This window comes from Callorhinus ursinus, unplaced genomic scaffold (assembly GCF_003265705.2).
Source record: "Callorhinus ursinus isolate GAN/ISIS: 27379988/994484 unplaced genomic scaffold, GSC_fseal_2.0 scaffold6, whole genome shotgun sequence".
In the NCBI taxonomy this organism is placed as follows: Eukaryota; Metazoa; Chordata; class Mammalia; order Carnivora; family Otariidae; genus Callorhinus; species Callorhinus ursinus.
In genome coordinates this window covers 61,244,532-61,266,982 of record NW_027397068.1, presented here as the reverse complement: position 1 = coordinate 61,266,982, position 22,451 = coordinate 61,244,532, and the positions used below count along the sequence as shown (strand labels likewise).

General features: G+C 39.8%; 1 pseudogene; it reads right to left on the bottom strand.

Annotated features, from left to right (window-relative positions):
* The window catches only part of LOC112814318 (elongation factor 1-alpha 1 pseudogene), a 40,836-nt pseudogene extending 21,734 nt beyond the window's left edge, over window positions 1-19,102 (bottom strand).
* Window positions 19,103-22,451: the final 3,349 nt, after the last annotated feature.

The following is a 22,451-nucleotide window of genomic DNA, read 5'->3' as shown; positions in this document are numbered from 1 at the left end:
TCTTCATACAAACTTTAGAATCAGTTTGTCAATATTGACAAAGTAACTTGCTAAGATTTTGTTTGAGATTGCATTGAATTTATAGATCAAATTAGGAAGAATGGACACATCTTGACAATGTTGAGTCCTACTATCCATGAACATGGAATATCTCTATTTAGTTCTTTAACTTCATTAATCAGAGTTTTGTAGTTTTCCTCATATAGATCTTATACATATAGTGTTAGATTTATACCTAGTATTTCACTTTTTGAGATGCTAATGTAAGTACATTGTATTTTCAATTTCAAAATTCACTTATTCACTGCTGGTTTATAGGAAAGCAATTGACTTTTGTACATTAAACTTGTATCCTACAACCTTGCTAAAATCACTTATTAATTCCAACTGGGGGGGGGTTGATCAAGTCTTTTGGATTTTCTACATAGACAATCATGTTATCTGCAAAGTTTTAAATCATTCTTCACAAACTGTATATCTTTTATTTCCATTTCTTGCTTTATTGTATTAGCAAGGACTTTTAGTACATGTTGAAAAGGAGTGTGAGAGGTGACATTTTTGCCTGTACCAGATCTTAGTGGGAAAGCTTCAAGTTTCCCATCATTAAGTAAAGTATCAGCTGTAGGGTTTTGTAGTTATTTTTTATTAAGTGAGAAAGTACCCCTTTTCCTATATTACTCAAAATATTTTATCTACTTCTTTTTTTTTCCTTTTAAATATAGTTGACATTGTATGTGTAGCTTAGTGATTTGACAAGTTTATACACTATGGTATGTTCACAAGTGTAACTACCATCTGTCATTTTACATTGCTATTACAATATCATTGACTGTATTCCTTATGCTGGGCCTTTTATTTCCATGACTTATTCATTCTATAACTGGAAGCCTCTATCTCCATCTCCCCTTTACCCATTTTGCCCATTCCCCTAACCCTTATCTATGCCTTCTTCTGTGAATTTTGGTAGATTGTGTCTTATAAGAAAATGGTTCATTTCACCTAATTTATCGGGTTTGTGAGCATAGTGTTGTTTTAGTATTCTTTTATTATTCTTTCTAATTTCCACAAGATGTGTAATAATGTCCCTTCTTTAATTTATATCAGTAACTCATGTCCTCTTTCTTTTTTTTCTTAGCCTGGCTAGAGGCTTATCAATTTTACTGGTCTTTTCGAAGAACCAGCTTTTGGTGTTGCTGGTTCTCTCTATTGATTTCTTGTTTTCAGTGTCATTGATTTCTGCTTTTTTTTTCTTTTGCTTACTTTGTGTTTTATTTGCTCTTGGTTTTCTAGCTTCCTAAGGTGGGGTTTTAGATCTTTCTTCTTTTCTAATATATGCATTAATTTCTAAGTACTGTTTTTACTTTATCCCACAAGTTTTGATAATTTGTGTTTTCATTTTCATTTAGTTTAAAATATTTTTAATTTTTTTGAGATTTCTTTTTTAATCTATGTGTTATTTAGAAGTGTGTTGTTTAGCTTCCATATGTTTTATCTTTTTCCAGTTGTCTTTCTGTTGCTGATTTCTAGTTTAATTCCACTGTAGTCTGAGAGGAGGCATTGTATAAGTTATAGTTTTAAAAATGTTTAAGGTATGTTTTATAGTTCAGAATGTGGTCTATCTTGGTGAATGTTCCATGGAAGCTTGAGAATAATGTATATTCTGCTTACATCCAGTTGATTGATGGTGTTATTGAGTTCGACCAAGTTCTGAATAATTTTCTGCCTACTGGATCTATCCATTTCTGACAGAAGGGATGTTGAAGTCTCCAACTATGATAGTGGATTCATCTACGTCTCCTTGAAGTTCCATCAGCTTTTGTTTCATGTGGTTTGGTGATCTGTTGTTGGTTGTATGCACATTAAAGGTTGTTATGTTTTCTTGGAGAATTGACTCTTTCAATATTATATAATACCTATTTTTATCCTTGATAACTCTCCTTGCTTTGAGATCTGCTCTGTTTGAAATTAATATAGCTGTTCTTGCTTTCCTTTGGTTACTGTTAGTATGGTATATTTTTCTTCATCCATTTACTTTTAATCTATGTGTACTATATTTAAAGTGGATTTCTTATAGACAACATGTGGTTGGGTCATGTTTCTTGATCCACTCTGACAATCTCTGTCTTTTAATTGGTACATTTAGAAAACTGACATTCAAAGTAATTATTAATATAGTTAGATTAATATCAGTCATATTTGTTACTGTTTTTTATTTGTTGCTCTTGTTCTTTGTTCTTATTTTGTCATCCATTCTTTTCATGCCTCTTGTCTTTACACTGAGCATTTGATATGATTCCATTTTCTCTCCTTTCTTAATCAATTTTATATTTTTCTTTTACTTTTTTTAGTGGTTGCCCTGGAGTTTGCAATATGCTTTCACAACTAATCCAAATCCACTTTCAAATAACAGTATTCACTTCACAGGTAGCATGAATACCTTGTAATCAAATAATCCTAAAATCCTAATTCCTCCCTCTTGTTTCTGTCATACACACACACACACACACACACACACACACACACACACACACACCTTTGGTAGAAGAAAATGGTTAGAGTGGGCTGGAATTGGGTATTTCCTTTCCCCTGGGTCAGTTAAGCTCTGAAAATATCCCAGAAGGTTAGGCTCTGGTTAATTAGTTTCTCCTGAGAGCAAGCCTTCTTTTCTTTCTTTCTTTCCTTTTTTATTTTTTTTTTAAGATTTATGTATTTCTTTTAGAGAGAGAGAGCAAGCAGGGCAAGGGTAGTGCCAGAGGGAGAGGGAGGGGGAGAGAGAGAATCTCCAGCACATGCTCCACTGAGCATGGAGCTCGACACTGAGTTTGATCTCACCACCCTGAGACCATGACCCAAGCTGAAATCAGAATCAGATGGACCCTCAACTGACTGAGCCACCCAGGCACCCCAAGCAGGCCTTCTTAAGGACAGAGTATTCTAGCATATTTCAAAATGATTCCTCACCCCCACCCCCATCCCCCTGCCCTGCCCTGCCCTGTCTTGACAGAAGCATGAGGGAATTATTTCTATTTACTGGGAGACCTGATTGAGCTCCTGGAGGTAAGTCTTATAAAATTGTGAATGTTCCCTTATGACTGGGTCTCTTTGGAGTTTTTAACTCTGAATTTTCCACACTGAGCTTCCAGCAATTGGTCAATTACAGTTCAAGTTTCCCTACCCCAGCATTGGTTCCCAGGGTGATTTTCACTGAGTCTCTGCTTTGGTAAATTTGTATTCTCTATATTTGCCTATCCAATTTGGCTCTTCAATTTTGGGGGTAGTGACTTGACCTGTGTCCTCATCTCTTTTATGGATCCTAGAAAAGTTGTTGATCTTTCAGTCTGTTTAACTTTTTACTTGTTTCACTTGTTTTTAGGGTGGAGTGGCAACTTCCAAGCTCCTTGGAAGAGACTTCCAAGCTCCTATGCAGAACCAAAAAACAGAAGTCAATAAGTTTGATACCATGCAATATCCAGTCCATCTTCAATTGTCTTCAATTATCAAAAAAAAAAAAACCACAAGAAACAAAAAAACAAAAAACCCCACTCTCTTAAAAGGTTTATATATTTCTTTCTACTGTAATGACTTAAGTAATATTTAGTTATCATTTTCATTAAGACATCTTTTTTTTTAAAAGATTTTATTTATTTATTTCAGAGAGAGAGAGAATGAGAGACAGAAAGCACAAGAGGGAAGGGGGTCAGAGGGAGAAGCAGACTCCCTGCTGAGCAGGGGGACCCGGTGCGGGACTCGATCCCGGGACTCCAGGATCATGACCTGAGCTGAAGGCAGTCGCTTAACCAACTGAGCCATCCAGGCGCCCTTTCATTAAGACATCTTAATCTAGAGCAGTATCTTCTGCCTTTTTACTTTTTATGATCTTAACTTGTTAAAGAACTAAGTTAATTTACTGTACAATGTCTCACAATCTGGATTTGTATGTTCACTTCTTCATAGTATCATTTAATTTGTGCTTTTATCTCCCATAATTCCTGAAAACTGTCTAAGATTCAAGTAAATTCAAGTATGTTAGCTGCTTATGCAAAAACTAAATGGCATTTAAAGATATTATTTCAGCAAAATACCTTACAGATTTTTTATAGGTCCAACTCTGATTCTGGCTCTGCTGTGTGCATACTCAAATGCCTAGCATTTGTAAAGTGCTCCATGATACTTCCTTCTCCTGCAGGAAGTTGCTCATGAGTGATCATAAGGATTTGGAAAATTTTGGCACTAACAGACAAAAAGCATTCATTCCTAGTCATTGTCATAGGGGGACTTTGAAAATCTGAAAGTCCTTTGCCCAATAGATGTCAAATTTGGGTAGTTGAGTGTAACAAGCAAACTCCTAGAAAATAACAGAAATAACAAGCCTAAAACTTATTCACTTATTTATAGCATGGTTACTCTTTCACTTACCAAGTCTTAATTACTTTAAATTTCTAGAGCTTGCTAAATAAATTAACCTTTTTGGAAATCATACTCATTTTTTTTATGGTTTTTAAATTTATTTTAAAGAAAGAGAGACAGAGAGTAGGGAGGGAGGGGCAGAGTTAGAGAGAGAGAGAGAGAAAATCTTGAACAGACCCCTTGCTGAGCACAGAGCCTGATGCAGGGCTTGATCTCACAACCCAGAGATCATGGAGCAGGAATCAAGAGTCAGATGCTTAACCGACTGAGCCACCCAGGTGTCCTGAATATGCATTTTTTAAAGTAATAAATCATTTATTCATTCATTTAGTCAGCTTATTCATTCATTAAAAACAATTAAATGCCCACTTAGTGCAAAGCACCATTGTAGGCATTGGGAAAAGAGATAACATCTTGACAATTATTTAAATGTTTTCCAATTCAGTTAAAAGTAGCCAACATTTAATACATGTGTATACAGTATTCAATACTGAACAAGGCTTTGTTATGATACAAAAAAATGCTAAACAATATCACATGCTGTCCTGATATCTCTTAGTCTAGTGGTTGGGACAGACTCACCCATGTCATTCTAGAGCAACTGTGCTATAATAGGGAAACGGACAAGATATTATTGATATAAAGGAGTGACTGAGATCATTTCTAACTAAAGTCTCTGGGCCTTTCATTTCATTAAAACCCTTATTTGGTGGCAATAAAATGCTACAAGTAACTATGTTGATAGGTGTTTTATTCATTTGTATTAAAAAATTGGGGTTGTGTTCCAAAAGGGCATTCATCACAAAGTTATGAGCATTTTTTAAAAATATTAAGAATATTTTTTTATTTAAAGCATGACAAACTGATGAATAAACTTCTGGTCTATTCTTCCTCTTCTTGATATTCAATTTTTATTTAAGGAAGAAAAATAAAAATAAATAACTCCTCATTTCTATTCTCCAGGACAACGGCTATTTTATGCAAACAGTATGTACCTATGGGTATATGACCATAAACTTTTAGTTTTATTGAAATAAATTATAGACATACTGTTCTGCATTTAATTTTTTTGACAAATAAAAATTGTATACATTTAATAGGTACAACTTATTTTGATATACATATACATTGTGAAATGAATGATCACCACAATCAAGGTAATTAACATATCTATCGCCTCACATAATTACCCCTCCCTTTTTTGGGAGGCGTAAGAACATTAAGATCTACCTCTTAGCAAATTTCAGTTATACAATAAAAAGAATGAAACAAATTCTGGAGCTAAAAAGTACAATGAATGAAACTGAAAATGCAATGAGTTTATTTTTGAGCAGAATGCTTTGTTGCTTTTTCACTGGTGCTTTATCATTTAATTCAATGCTCTTGAGAGATAAGTGATGCAGTTTCCTATTAGTATTTGTTTGCTTTGTTTTTCTGTTACGTGGAGCTCTCCTCCCATCCCCCTTCCCTTCTATTCCAGAACCATATTCAGTGAGAAGTGCAGGCTGAGTGAACCTGTGGGAAACAGATAAATTTCAGATTGAAGACATTGCTGCAAACCCATTGTCCAGGCAAATAATGTAGTGGTATTATACAGAAGCTTGACCAGGGACTAGTAAATTTTTGAATGAATAAGCTGAAGAAAAATAAAGTCAAAGTCCCAGATCTCTATTTCTTGTTTAATACAGAGTGTGTAAGGCACAGAAGCAGGTTTTGCTAGGCATCCTGACATAACTAGACAAAGATAGAGAGAAGCACAGGTTCACAGTGGTCCACTTTATTTTCCTTAGCTGGCACTACCCGACACAGAGTATGAGCAATCACATTTTGGAACTTCTGACTTGGAGCATGGTGTAAGAGATAAAGTCTTAAATATATGAGAAGGAAAGTGTTTAAGACCTGGCTTGGCCTCTCATTAGCTCTGCAGACATGGACAAGTCACTTAAATCCTCTGAACATCACTCTGAGTACAAGATGGGTTGAGAATATTTTAAAAAGCGTGTTGTGGGGGTGCCTGGGTGGCTCATTCATTAAGCGTCTGCCTTCGGCTCAAGTCGTGATCCCAGGGTCCTGGGATCGAGCCCCACATCAGGCTCCCTGCTCAGTGGGAAAACTGCTTCTCCCTCTCCCGTTCCCCCGACTTGGTTCTCACTCTCACTGTGTCTCTGTCAAATAAATAAATAAAATCTATAAAAAAATAAAAATAAAAAATAAAAAGCGTGTTGTGAGAATCACATGGGATCATGAAAGTAAAAGAAGTCTCAAAGGTATATTGGGGCCCCTGGGTGGCTCAGTCGGTTAAGCCTCTGCCTTCGGCTCAGGTCATGATCCCAGGGTCCTGGGATTGAGCCCTCCATTGGGCTCCCTGCTCAGCGGGGAGCCTGCTTCTCCCTCTCCCTCTGCCTACCTCTCTGTCTACTTGTGCTCTCTAGCTCTCTGTCAAATAAATAAATAAAATCTTTAAAAAAAAAAGAAGTCTGAAAGGTACAAAAAAAATAGATGTTACAATCTGTCCTCTTGTTCTCTTGGTAATATGTTCTGGACATTTTTTTTCCAAATAAAGGTTTGTTTGCTTTTGTGACTAGAAATGTTCACCTACTTGAAGTAAAAATAGATATAGACACTTCTCTTTAACAATTTAGAGTGTAAAGAATATCAAATCAGCAGGTGGTGTTGATGAGCCTGAATTAAAGGAATCACAGGTGTGGGGACTCATCGAGGAAGTGGCAAAGGGTTAATGAGTTTGGAATACCACTTATCCTCTGTCAGTTAAGGGGGCTATCAACTATCAAGTTAGAGTTCAGAATCTGAACATAGGTTGAGGAAAGAATAAACATATAAATTTGGAAAGGAAAATAGAACCTGGCTGAAGTAGAAGACAAGACAGAGAGGAAACAGAAAAAGAAAGGGAGAGAGGAGGTGGGGAGAAGAGAGTGAGAGAGAGGAAAGGGAGAGAAATAGGACTCTGGGTGCCATTGGTAATCTCTAGAGCTAAACCAGAGTTTCTCAACTTTAGCTGCATGCTGGAATCACCCATGACACTAAAAATACAGATGCCTGGGTTTCAGCCCCAGAAATGCTGATTTAATTGGTCTGGGTTGGACTTTTAAAAAGTGCTGCGGGTGATTCTAATCTGTAGCAAAGCTGAGAACCACTGAACCAAAGCATTGCCTCTCCAACCTGAATGAACGTACAAGTCACCTTGAAAATGCAGGTCTGGAATAAAGCCCGAGATTCCAGCTCCTAACAGGCTCTTAACAAGCTTTCTTTAACTTCTAGACAGTTTTAGTGAGGTACTTGAAAAAGTGATAAAATGTTGATGATGACAGCTAACATTTAATGAATGCTGTTGGGGAGGGAAATTTTTTCTCTATCCTCTAAAGTTCTTCTGGCTGGTCTAAGAATTAAACTGGCCTGAGACAGATTAACAGTAGAAAATCAAATTGAATTACTATGTACAGGCAATCCACATAAACATGAGAGATTCCAAAGACAGGCAAAACAAGGTATATATGTCATCCCGAACTAAGGAGAAAGGGAGTAAGTGGTTGGGGGCTTCAGAGGGAATGAAGGCAATTCACAGGAAGAACGGGAAGAGTAAAGACTTGGTAAACAGATGTTTGCTGGGCCCTCCAGAAACAATGGGACATAGAGAGGAATTTTAATAAACAGACTTTGCTAAGTTCCTCCTTGACTACCACCTCTAGTTTATATCATAATGTAGTTATCTATGATGATAGGTCTTTTTCAGGAACATGTCCTCTATCTAAATTTTTTTAGACAATTAGGGGGAAGGTCAAAATTTCTTCCTGAGTCTTTTGGGCCTTGATTGTTTTCAACTTGAAATAATTTGCATGCCAAAGTGACACGTCTTGGGGCAACTTGTGCTGAACCCCTAAATACGTGCCAGACACTGTACTGCATGTTTCCAGAGTTAATTTGTTAAAATCTCCGGGACAACCTAAAAAGTGTTAGTATTATTATTAACCTGGTATTACAAATGAGGGAACTGAGGCTTAAAAAATTAGATATCTTACCTAAGTTTATAGGTAAGGAAATATATTTGAAGTCTGGTAGTCTGACACTGAGCCTGAGCTCTTAGTGACTCTATTTTCCTGATGTTGAAATTATTCTATAGTCTATGGCCATACTACCCTGAACATGCCTGATCTTGTCTGAAATGATTCTGTAGCCTTACTTTTTAAATGTTAGATATACCACAGGAAAGAAAATCTGAAAGAAGGAAGCAAATCTGGAAAGCATCTGCAGTATTAGTGTAGATATAAATGAGATTAAAACCCAGAACCTGTCTCATGGCTTTTGGCTATGGAAACAGCTAGGAGTGGCATGAGAATTGTTGCAGAGAAAGCATCAATACTTCAGTCCGGATAAGTCAAGTCACAGATTTTGCCAAGGTTAACAGCTGTGGTCTCAACTTTGTTCATTATATCATGTGAGGAAATTTAAAAATTCTAAAGCCTAGGTCATATCCCAAACCAGATAGATCAGACTGTCTGGAATAGGAACCATACATTAGCATTTGGTAAAGCTTCCCAGGGATTCCAAATCGCAGCAAAGATTGCTGATCACTGGTTTTGGAGTATGGGGTCCTGGGAGGAAATTGATGTCACTGATAATAGAGTCCAAATGCACATTTCCCAGGCAGCCTATTCTAGCAGCTGGAGCTATTTTCTTTTCTCCTCTGAACCTCCTTGGCTTCTATCTCTACTTCTTTGAGAACGTAGACCACATTGTGCCTTTAAACTGGATATTTGTGCCTTTATTCAACTCTTTTTGGGGAAGGATTTTACAAAAGGTTTTCCCTAGACAGTGTCCTCAGGAGAAGTCATCCTAAAGGATTCCATGGTCAAAGCAGTTGAATTAACATTGCAACAGAACCCAATAAGGGTTTGTCCACCCAGTGTGCAGCAAGCCAATAAAAACTGACATCAAGCATTTACAGTGAAGAAAAATAGGCAGTTTATTGGTGTGGTGCCACCCAGGGGAACAGGGAGCTAATACGCCAAAGTCCTGAACTCCCAGATGGCTGGCAAGTGAGGATATTTAAGGACAAAATTTGGGGCAGGTGTCTCCTGAAATGGTAGACACCACTGATGGGAGGACCATGAGGTCATCCTGGCAGGTGCTCTGGTACCACTTCATCTGCCTCTGTAGGTCTTTTCTCTCTCTCTTTCTCTCTCATTTTTTTAAAGATTTTATTTATTTATTTGAGAGAGAGAGCAGAGCGAGAGAGAGGGAGCATGAGTTGGGGGCGGGGCAGATGGAAAGGGAGAAAGAGACTCCCCGTTGAGTGGGGAGCCTGACTTGGGGCTGGATCCCAGGACCCTGGGATCATGACCTGAGCCAAAGGCAGCCGCTTAACCTACTGAGCCGCCCAGGCGCCCCAGGTCTTTTCTCTCTTGAGAAAGACTTGGAATCTGAAAAATATCTTTATTCCTTATGTTAGAAGTTTCATGAAGTATATTTGGTGATTATATGTAAGCTAGTGAGGTTGCATTCCTACAAGTTCCTTGGCCAGTCCAGGCATGCCTGGGAGAAATATGACCTCTAGCGGTCATTCTTTCATCTGAACTGGATGCCAGATTCAACGTTGTGTGCATATCACTCTCTTAGAGACTTCCAATGAATATTGGAAATTTTTAAAAAGATTTTATTTATTTATTTGACAGAGAGAGAGAGAGAGAGACAGCAAGAGAGGGAACACAAGCAGAGGGAGTGGGAGAGGGAGAAGCAGGCTTCCCACTGAGCAGGGAACCCCATGCGGGGCTCCATCCCAGGACCCTGGGATCACGACCTGAGCTGGAGGCAGACGCTTAACTGACTGAGCCACCCAGTTGCCCCGAATATTGCATTTAAAAGCTCTAAATTGTTCTGTAATAAGGAAGCATCTTTAGTTTTGTTTAGCTGGGAGTTTACAAAATCATTTGAACATAAAATACTCTTAATATTTTGTTTTTATACATAAATTTTGGGGGGAGAAGTTTCTAGTTTAGCAAAAAGGATGGGCTTATAGAATAAGATCTGGCTACAAATCTAAGAAAAAGTACTACCCAAACTTATAAGGTTATTGTGAAGGATAAAATCAAATGAAATAATAAATATACTAAGTAATAATAAATTAAATGATACCACTAACTTAACAGGTCTATTATAGTTCCTGTCGCTATGGGCTCCTTTCTTTTTCATCTTTGTAGTTTCAAGAGCATCTAGGACAGGTCTTACCTTTTACACACACACACACACACACACACACACCAGTCATAGCATATTTCTTCTTTAAAAATGGTAAGAAAGGGACGCCTGGGTGGCTCAGTTGGTTAAGCATCTGCCTTTGTCTCAGGTCATGATCTCAGGGTCCTGGATCAAGCCCCCATATCGGGCTCCCTGCTCAGCGGGAAGCCTGCTTCTCCCTCTCACTCTGCCTGCCACTCCCCCTGCTTGTGCTCTTTCTCTCTCTGACAAATAAAGAAATAAAATCTTAAAGAAAGAAAGAAATGGTAAGAAAAATCCCTCAACTCACAGGTGGTTGTCAGGAGCACTAAATGCCACCTAAATTGACAATCTCTTCTGCATTCCCTTTATTATTAATGGTTATAGAGTAAGAAGAAACTATTGAAGACAATCTCCCCTTGAAATTTAGCATTTGTTATCTATTGATTGATTGGGTACTTACCGGGCATTTACTATGTACAGGCAGATGTAAACATTAGTAAAACATGGTCATTTATGGACTCACTGCAGTGCCTCTTGCTACACAGTTCTCTTCTGTCTGGCCAGGCAGGCTGACCATGCTGCAGATGCAGGCAGTGGTGAGCCCCAAACAGATCACTTCCGCTTTTGTGTTCCTGGACATTTGCGCATGTGTCTAGTTTTTGAATTGCCTGTGAACTCTTAGAACAGAGTACAATGCCTGGCTCTCTTTCAATTAGCTTCCTAATGAATCAAGTATGGGATTCTTCATAGACAATACAAGAACAGTGGGGAGTGTGATGGAACGTAAAGAGAAAAGGATATCCGTATCTATATGGAGAGGGAAAGATAAAGAGTAAAAACCGGTGATTTCTGTTGTTGTTGTTGAGAGCACAAAGAGTTCATCTGCCTCTCTGTTCCCACCCTGCCTCACTTTGTATTCAGTTTAAACCCAGCTCCTATTAGAGCAGACTAGTTCCGTTGGAAGATGAAGAGCAATGAAGTCAAGAAAGTTCTTCATTCCTTAACAGTTGCTGTTTAATGTTATTTAATGTAACTTTTCTTCCTCTACTTGCTGGGTTCTATGGGGGCTTCCTAGGCCATGAGGGATGAGCTATTAGTTTATTATACAATATGTGAACCAAGAGTATAGGGAGGAGCATTTTTTTTAAAATAGATTTTTCTACAAATCTCAAGGTCTGCTTCTTCCATTTTTTTTTTTAATCTAGTGTCTATATTCATAATCTTAAAACAATGATTTTCAAACCTGGCTGCATACTAGAAACTCTGGGAGATGAGGCCCAGATGTGTTTTATTTATTTTTAAGTTCTCTGGGTGTTTCCAAAGCGCAGCCCCCATTAAGAAACACTGCCTTAGATGGACATCACTATATTTTTCACATTCCTTATTATTAACTTCATTTAAAACCTTAGGCTTGAAAGGCCCTGATGATGCTGGTTGTCTGTTTCCAACAATGAGGTTTACTTCTGCCGGAGGAAGCACAGTTGAAAATCATGAGACAGTGAGGTTCCTATCCCAACCTCTGATTCCCACTAGATGTGTGAAATGCTGTGATACCCATTTGTACATAAAGGTCTCAGGAAAGAAAAGAACCTCATTCATGCCTTTGGACAGGTGAGTCAACAAAGTAGCTATTGGTACTTTATTTAAGATCTCTGGAAGAACTTGCAACAATTCTCCAAGCAGTTACATGGTCAAAGAGGGCAATGGTATATGCATAGGTACCCCTTTCTAACTTTATTTTTTAATATAAAAACAAAGTATTTGCTAAAAAAATAAATTCACCAATATTTCAGGCTTTATTTCCAATATGGTGAAGTGATCCTGTGATTTCCAAAATGTGAAAAGGATTGTCCTCTCTCTCCTCTACTTTGGGCAGTGGGGATGGAGTGCATTTTTAATATTCAGTCGTGGTTTAGAAATCTTTCTAGACTGTAGCTTAAGTATAATCAGCTTGGAAATATTTTTATTTTATGTAAAATACACAGAGATGATGTTTCCTAAGCTTTTGATAAATATTTTTGGAGATAAAATTAAAACCTGTCTAGTATTTATGTTGGTTATAAAGAAGAGAAATATAGATACTTTTGATTCAAAGTGACACTGCTTTGTACTTTATACATAATGCTCTGCAGTATCATTATTTTAACATACAGAAGAGCCAGTGAAAATTAAATTTGTCATTCAGTTTTTCCTGCCTATGCCAACCAAAATGGTAAACAGCAAGAAGATAATCATATTTTCCCATTGGGTTAGCCTTTATATTTAGGCAAATTTAGAATAGTTGAGTAGAAAACGGAAGGTGGATAGTATTTATAGTCTCTGAGGTTTCAGAGCTCAGATCTATAGATTCAAACCTGGGGGTAAAAGAAGCAATGAGGATTGACAGTCTTTTTGCAGATAGAACATGCTGAAACAAAAGATCATTTGATCAGTATTTTACTCTCTATTAGAATGGGTAGGAATTCTCTGAAAATCTGTACAGCAGAGGACCTGATCAGAAAAGTGAATATAGGGTTGCTTGGGTGGCTCAGTCGGTTAAGTTTCTGCCTTTGGCTCAAGGTCATGATCCCCGGGGTCCTGGGATCAAACCCCACATTGGGTTCCCTGCTCAGCAGGGAGTCTGCTTCTCCCTTTCCTTCTGTCTACCACTCTGTCTACTTGTGCTCTCTCTCTCTCTCTCTGTCAAATAAATAAACAAGATCTCTTAAAAAAAAAGAAGAAAAAAAGAAAAGTGAATATAAATGATGCCATGAATTACAACCTTCTTGTATCTTGAATAGTCATGTCAACTTATAGGGTTCATTAGGCACTGCTAATGTGAGTCACTCCCTGGTCACAGCCCCTTTATCACTTCCACATTTCTGGGTCTTGGCCTTGTACCTCTGAGCCTTTCTTTTGCTGGGGAGGCTGCAACATTCTCTCCATTAAGGGTATGCTCTTTACAGGAGAAAGAATTTGTATCTAATCAAGTAACAAATGATATTTATTTCTATAGGAGAAGTAGATTGTATTTCATCAAGTCAGGTATTGCCAGTCTGAATGAGCCATAATTGCTCATAGTAGATGTCCTCCCTCCTAGAGAAGTATTCATTGTATCACTAGGGCTCTGCAGTAATCCTGTGGATGTATGAATTTCACCCTCTTCCTAGCTCATTGTGCTTTAACTAGTTATTTAGCAAGTTAAGCAGTAAGAAGAGACATTAATTGATATTTGGTTAAAACTTATAAGGATGTTAGGAACTTTAGTGATGTTTTCAATCATTTAGAAATGCCTTCCCTTGGGAAGCCTGGGTGGCTCAGTCATTAAGCGTCTGCCTTTGGCTCAGGTCATGATCCCGGGGGTCCTGGGATTGAGTCCCGCATGGGGCTCCTTGCTCAGTGGGGAGCCTGCTTCTCCCTCTCCCACTCCCCCTGCTTGTGTTCCCTCTCTCGCTGTGTTTCTCTCTGTCAAATAAATAAAATCTTTATAAATAAATAAATAAATAAATAAAAGTGCCTACCCCCAACTCCCTGGTGCCTGGGTGCCCCAGTCAGTTAAGCATCAGATCCCTGATCCCAACCCTGCATTGAGCCCCCCACTGGGCATGGAACCTACTTAAACAAAGAAACAAAAAAAGTGCTTCCTTCCCCCCATCACCAAAAATTAAATATCTTACTATGGAAAGATTAAGGTTATTTTAAGTCACCTCTAATTACTTTGGGGTGGCAGAAGCTTCCCTGGAGGCCTGGAAGCACTCTTCAACATTACACTAGATTTTGATAAAAAGATTGGTCAGAAAACTCTGTGCTATAAGTTTCTGTTATGTACTAGTGAATGTGGCTATGTGGAAGCAGATTGTAGTGAAAAACTGAAAAAAAAAAAGGAAACCTATCAAAAGAATCTGTACTAGCAAGTGATGTGGGAAACAAAGGCAGAAGAAAAATTATTACATTTCCTTACTACTTACAGCCCACTGACAAGTCCTTGAAACAGGCAGGGTGACACAGCGGTCTCCATATTAAGACTTTACTAAGGGCGACAGGTAATCTACACCCTGTAATCCCACCCCCCAGGATGCTGTAAATCTCCTTTAACATATAAAAATTCCTTGGGAAACTTCCTTTATCTCTACCCCCAAGACACATGTTGGCAATCATTCTCCAAGCATATGAACCACCGATATACATCTGAAGGGTCTCATGACTCAGGTTTTATTAGACGGTAATAAGTGACTTTTTCCCAACAAGAGCTAGCCCCTCTCAAGGTCCTGGAAACATTGCTTCCAAATTCCTTAGAGACTTCTGCTATCCCTAACCCCCTCCCAACTTGAAAGGATATGATGGGCCCCTCCTCATGACCCCAGTGCAGCTCCTTCTGCCCACGGGGCCTGTCCCCGGGCTTTAATAAAACCACCTTTTCGCACCAAAGACGTCTCAAGAATTCTTTCTTAGCCATTGGCTTTGAACCCTAATATTCTTTCCTACATCAGCAAGTACTGTGTTTTCTGGTGCAGTCGAGGTGGTGAATATGCTGAAGATACAAGAGACATTGTCAGCTGAAAGAAAATCAACCTCAAAGGAGGTTAGTAAATGCTTTATTTATTGTCTTACTAAGGACGATAATTCAGGAAACTATCAGGCTGCTCTGAAGAACTTTTCCGAAGCTTCTTAGCATAGGGGATTATATATACAAAAAGGGAAAGGGGTATACATGCTAGCAAGCAGTTCTCCAAATACTGAGTCCAAGGTTGAATCTATTACTGTTGTTAAAATTAAGATTTACTGATTTCCACACAGACAGGAGAAAGACCCTTAGGTCATCTTAATACGTTATGTTTCTATCATATCTAATTGCTTATAATATTGCTTGTGTCAGGGGGCAGAATTCCTGCCCCCTTTAAGGGTCCTTCTAGCTGGACTAAGAATCAAATTGACATGAGACAGATTAACAGGAGAAAACTGATTAATAGTGTACAGATGGAGAATCCACACAGACATGGAAATTCCAGACAGGCAAAATGAGGTGTCTATGTCATCCTGAAGGGGGCAGGGGTCTGAGAGTTTAGAGGAACGGTATGCAGTTCAGAGGGCAGTAAGAAGAGCAGATGTTTGGTATTTAGATATGTGCCCTGCCATACAGATGGGTCACTCAGATAAAATTTATTTCTGGTAATACCTATTATTTTAGGGAACACCTCCAATTTAGATTCTTCTATGTAGTTAAAGGACAGGCAAACATTTTTCTTAAGCCTGCAGGTTCTTGACAGAACCTTCAGCTCAAATAATCTTCACGTCAGAGTGGCCAATCTTGGGATGGCCTGCCCTCGGCCCCTACACTGACTTATCTTTTTTTAACTAGTTTTCTGGTTCCTCCTGTTTTTTATTCTTCCTTGAGGTCACTTGAGATGGTCACAGAAGGCTGACATTAGTTGCCTACTCAGTTTTAGTGCACAACCTAGAGGTTTGGATGGTTTACCATCAGTAAGGTAAACACTGGATTCTGATGATCCTGTGAATTCTGTCATCACTTACGAGCTGTGTGGGCCTAGGCACACTACTTGTATATCTAAGCCCCAGTTTTCTTACCTATAGAATGGGGATAAGAACTGTGTCAGAGACAGTGAAACATGTTCACCTTTTACAGCTTTAGGAATTAGGATGACTCCATTGCCCCCCTCCCTTGCAGATGGATTTCAGGGGACATGGGACTGGCCATACACTCTCAGTCTGGCTCAGGCAAACATCTTACACAAACCTCCAGCTCACACATTTCCCTTACCACAGTGACTTAGAGACCACATGTCCCACCTGGGGTTGCTGCAGGCATGAAAGAGAGTGGCCTAACCTGAATGTGAGTTTATGTGAGCATGAATTAAGTATTATTTTATTAAGGTGCTGAAATTGAAGACTCCTGGGAACAATACTGGGGGAAAATGGAATGTAGGTAGAATATGGTAACTGCATGTAGGCCACTATTGATCACTGTGGTAGAATTTTAGGCACATGTTGTACAAGATAATTGTAGTCGATAATAGAGAACACTTACACAGTCACTTAAATGTAATAAATTACTGTTGATAGGCATCACAGGATGTATTGCTCCATTATACTGTTTTATTAACTCACTGACTGAATAGAGATGTTTTTCAGAGTTACAATCTTTGAATGGAACAGATCCCTTTTCAACCAGACACACTGGAGTCGAAGAACAGAAGATAAGATGTCAAGAACATGATTTCATTCTCCACCAATCATTGAATGCCATTCTGGTGAGGCAGCAGAAGGCTAGCTGAAGACAAAGCATAAGCTGACACTCTAACCTCCCCTCTCTCCCCCAGCTCCTGGGTGGGATTTGTGTGACATTCTTCCAGGAAGCTCCCAACTGTCTTCATGTTAATGATTTACTAGAGGGAAAAACAACCTTAACTTGATAATGGCAAGGCCATAAGTATCCAGAGCATATCAAAGTTCTTTTGAAAAACCTCCCTTTTTCCTTACCTCCCCCAACCCCTTAGTATATAATCAATTGCTTCTCATGACCCCAGTGCAGTTCTTTCTGCCAACGGGGTCTGTCCCCAGGCTTCATAAAACACCTCTTTGCACCCAAGACATCTCAAGAATTCTTTCTTGAGAGCTGTCAGCTCTGGACCTCACTCCACCAAACCTCACCTATATTCCAAAATTACATCAACTACACCCAGATACCCTAATTTTTGCCTTTAAAAACCCTCACTTATAAGACCCAGGGAAGTTTGGGATTTTGAGCATTATTTCCCTGTTCTCCTGGGTGGCACCACACCAACAGTCTGTATTTCTTCACTGCCAAAGCTCTGCGCACATTGGGCGGACAAACTCTGATTTGGTTTGGTTCTAAGATTTCGGTCCTCTCTCCCATCCTTCCCTTCTCTTCTTTCTCCTTGCTCCCTCCTCTCCACTCCCCTTCCTTTCCCTCCCTCCCTCCCTTTCCTCCCTTCCTTCCAAGGCAGTTTGGAGTAGTGAGGTTTGGAGCCTACAGCCAAGAAAGAATTCTTGAGACATCTTTGGTGCAAAAAGGTGGTTTTATTAAAGCACAGGGATAGGACCCGTGGGCAGAAGGAGCCGCTGTGCCGGGGGTTGTGAGGGGTGGCTGGTTATAGACTTTGCAGCTGGGGGAGGTAAGGACAAAGGGAAGTTTCCAAAAGGACTTTCATATGCTAAAGAAGACTCACAGCATCCTGGAGGCCTAGCTACTGTCCAGCTAAGGTCATTTTTCCCTCTGGCAAAGCATTAACATTAAGACAGTTGGTAGCTTCCTGGAGGAATGTTATATACTCTGCCTGCCTCAAGGATTTGTCAAGAGGTGGTAGGTTATAAGGACATTTAATTTTATCTACATTTCCTTCTGCCTTTTTTCCCCACATCATTTTCTTCTTTCCTTCCTTCCTTATTGATACTAAGCACAACCTAGCATATCCTGATTAATGCAAACTTCACACATTTCACACAGTTGTAAGAATTAAACAACATTAAGGATATAATACTGGGGACATAGGGACACATAATAAGTTTATTACATTTATTATTTTATATCACACCAACTCATTATATTAGAGATAACAACGCTGGGGCTTAACGGAGGTAAGTGATTTACCCACAACCAAACAGCTAATTTGAGTATAGCTAAAAATTTCCAATCTAAGGTTCTTTAAAATATATTGCAATCTGCCCCCAAACCACATGTACCACTTCAGTGAAAGAGACATTTAGATACATCGAATCTGTTGAATGAGTTTAATCTATTGAAAATAACAGCTGAATTATTTCAAGAAAGTAGCTAACATGAGGAAGTTTTAGTGATAACCTAGCAATGTTGCTCTCAATCTTGTAATCCTTGGGTGGTACTTGATGTACGAAAGATGTTAGGGTTCAAAGCCAACAGCCAAGAAAGAATTCTTGAGACTTCTTTAGTGCAAAAAAGGTGGTTTTATTAAAGCCCTGGGACAGCACCTGCCGGCAGAAGGAGCTGCACTGGGGTCAGTTTTTTTTCTTTTTTTTATAGGTAGAATTTTTTTTTTTTTAAGATTTATTTGAGAGAGCGAGAATGAGAGAGAGAGTACACGAGAGGACGGAGGGTCAGAGGGAGCAGCAGACTCCCTGCTGAGCAGGGAGCCCGATGCGGGACTAGATCCCGGGACTGCAGGATCATGACCTGAGCCGAAGGCTGTCGCTTAACCGACTGAGCCACCAGGCGCCCCATCTTTTTTTTTAAGACAAGAGTAAATATATTTCCAAAAAAAGCAAGCAGGGCCATCCGTCAATCATCCCCTGGCGGTGTGCACACCCCATGTCGTTTTCAAAACTCTGCCACCAAGCGGAAGCCACGCAGAGCCACAGGGTGGGGCTGCCATGCCCAAGCACACACGTGCAGCAGGAAGTGCTCACTTTCTCCCAACTGTTTCTGCAGCATCTGCAGCTCCTGCTGAGCCTCTGCCAAGGAGACCATGGGTGTCTCACAGCAGCCAAGGAGGGGAGGGCCAGTGGGGCTGAAAGGCAGGAAGCTGGGTGGAGCTGAGGGCAGTGGCGCCTGGGGAAGGCTAACCAGCGTGGGTATGGAGGGAAAATGAAGGCCTGGATGGGCCTGGCTGGCCCTCCTGGGCAGGGGTGGGGTGGGGGGGGGGGTTCTGGGGAGCTGGCAAGCTGTTGGGGTTGCTGCTGGGTTCGGCCTTAACCCCCCGAGGTGCACTGGTTGCTGATGGCTTAGGAGACAGGACAGCGGAATGACTCGAATGATGGATGGAATCTGAGTGACCAGGCAGAGCCTTCTTCTCTTCATAGTGTGTCTACTCGCTGGCTACATCCCTGTCAGAGCAGGCCTCCAGCTCATCAGACAGGAAGGAGGAGCTGCTGGGAGAGCGCTGGGAGTCCGACGAGGCATGGCTGCTGGAGGGCGTGAGGGACCGGGCATCCAGCCTGGCCTGCAGGACGTCAATCACTTTCTCCTTCTCCTGCAGCTTCCTGCTGAGCCTGAGAGCCAGCGGTTCAATTCCATTATATACTTTCAGGTTGGGAGGGGCTTAGGGATAGCATAAGCCTCTCAGGTATTTTGGAAACAAGGTTTCCAGGATCCTGAGGGAACTAGCTATTGTTAGGAAAATGTCATTTTTATTGTTTAGTAAACCCTCAGTCATGAGACCCTTCAGATGTATATTGGTGGGTCATATGCTTGGAGGATGATGGCCAACATATATCTTGAGCAGGGAGGGGGTTGAGGTAAAGGAAGTTTCCAAGGAATTTTTATATGTTAAAGTAGACTTACAGCATCCTGGGGGTCAGGCCTGAGATTACCTTTGGCCTTTAGCCAAGTATTAACATCAAAGCAGCTGAGTTCCTAGAGGAATGTCACTCCCTGCTTCAGTACTTGTGAGTGCGGCGTAAGTAGTGAGGAAATTTCATAAGTTCTCTTCCTCCTTTGTTTCACACATCAGTACTTATTAGTAACTTAACTATCACTATATCCATTCATGAAATTTTTCACATTTTTGAGGAGAGGGGGCATTCCTTCTTTAATTTTTTTTTAACTTTAAAGTACTTTTTTAAAAAAAAGATTTTATTTATTTATTTATTTGAGAGAGAGAATGAGAGAGAGAGAGAGAGATAGAGAGAGCATGAGATGGGGGAGAGTCAGAGGGAGAAGCAGACTCCCCGCTGAGCGGGGAGCCCGATGCGGGACTCGATCCCGGGACTCCAGGATCATGACCTGAGCCGAAGGCAGTTGCTTAACCAACTGAGCCACCCAGGTGCCCTAACTTTAAAGTTCTTTTAGTAAACATTCTAGAAGTAATAATAATCTTCTTTAAAAAAAAAGTGACCGTTTGAGAAATTCCCAGAAAACATGTTACTTTAGGATGGCATGTTAATTATTAAATTACACATTCATAGAATATGTAGGGAGGGGGCATATTTTGCCACCCCCAGAAATGCCTCTTTGGCATATTGGTTAATTTAAGCTGGTTGTTTTTAAGAAATCTCAAACACGAGAGAAACTCTGAAATCCAAGTAAAAGTTATCCTTTTGTAAAGATACATTTACATATATTAGGGAAATCTCCATTTGTAAGGCTATCTGCTTTGCTGTAAAGGAAGAGGAGGGATGACTCTAAATCTCTAGAACATCTTATCAATGGAAAAGACAACTACTTAAATCTGCATAACAACCTTACCCTTGTTTACTGTGCTTTTCCTGGTAACCTCCCATAACTGACTCCCCAGCCCCAGTATCTGCTTTTAGCTTTGGCTGAAGATATTAAGGTGATGTCTTTGGCCATTCAGGGAGTTACTCACTTTTCCTGGGTCTCTCTCAGGTATACAGAAGGTATACATGTTACTGAACTTTTGTTTGATTTTCTCCTGTTAATGTCTCATGTCAATTTGAGTCTTGGACCAAATCTCTACCCTTTTTGAAGGGTAAAGAAAAAATTTTCCTCCCCAACACCCTTACAAATGGAAATTTCTCTTATAAATGTAAATATTTATTATAAAAGGGTAACTTCTACTTCATTTTCAGAGCTTCTCCTGTGTTTGCAGTGTCTTAAAAATAACCAGCTTAAAATAATCAGTATGCCAAGAGGCATATCTTGGGGTGACAGAATTTGCTACCTTACAAATACCATAATTACTGTAAATATTTTTTTTACTTCAAGTAGTTTTCTAGCATTTTTGTAAATTACTACAATTAAACAGTGATTTTGAGTTAGAATTTTTTTCTGTTGGTAGATTTCCATTGTGAGTTAATATGCCGTGATGATTCTGCTTGTGGATAGGGCAAACTTCTGTAACTGTAGGAAATCTAAAAGCCCTTTGGGAGAAAATTCATACCTAACTCCCAACTGGTGATTTTGTAATGAAACTAATGTGAGTCTGCTCTTCGGTGAGTTACAGGTGGAGTACTACCCAGTGGAGTTGTCACAAAGGAAACTTTATTTGCAGCAAATAAGGAGATCACAGAACATAACTTCCAAGTCCAGGACTCCCTGAGCAAGGATGAGTGCGTTCTTTTTATTTAGAGTTAGGATGAATATTCAGAAAGGCAAGCTTTGTCATCACACGTAAAGGAGGGCATTCAGTTGCACAGGCTTACTTAGGAAACATGCCTGTATATGTATCCTATGTTATGTTACTGAAGCTTGTACCACTCCGTAGGGAGCAGAGGTAACTGTCGGGACAGGGAGAAGGGGCTATGGGCATGTTCTAAAAGCCAGGGCCTGCATAAACTGGTGGGGGTCTTGGGCTCAGTATCTCAGCTAAATAATTCAGGGCCTTACTTCCTTTTGATACAGCACTGGGAGTTTTACCATTGATTTATTGTCTCTGTTATGATTAGGCTCTTTCCTGGCCTGGTAGAGACTCAGTTTTTGCATTTTCTTTATTCCTTAAAACCCTTAACTACTAAGGTTTTTGCATTTCTTTGTAATTCTGACACCTCCTAGAAAGTTCTGCAAGAAGTGCATAGATCTGGGAAGTAGGGCATATGTAAAAGAAAATAGCTGGGTGCCTAAAACTGACTTCTCTTGTGTCCTGAAAGCTAAGTCTCATCTTTCTTTTCCTGGGGACCCCTAACTCTTTCTGCTTACATTTCTAGAGCAGGCAATATAAGTTTTCTATTATGTTGCTGTTCAGACCAAGTGTGCTTGTTTGTTATCAAGAGCTTACAGAAAAGTTTTCAGTGTACTATTTAAAAATAGTATCAGTGGGGTGCCTGGGTGGCTCAGTCGATGAGCATCTGCCTTCGGCTCAGGTCATGATCCCAGGGTCCTGGGATCGAGCCCCACATCGGGCTCCCTGCTCCGCGGGAAG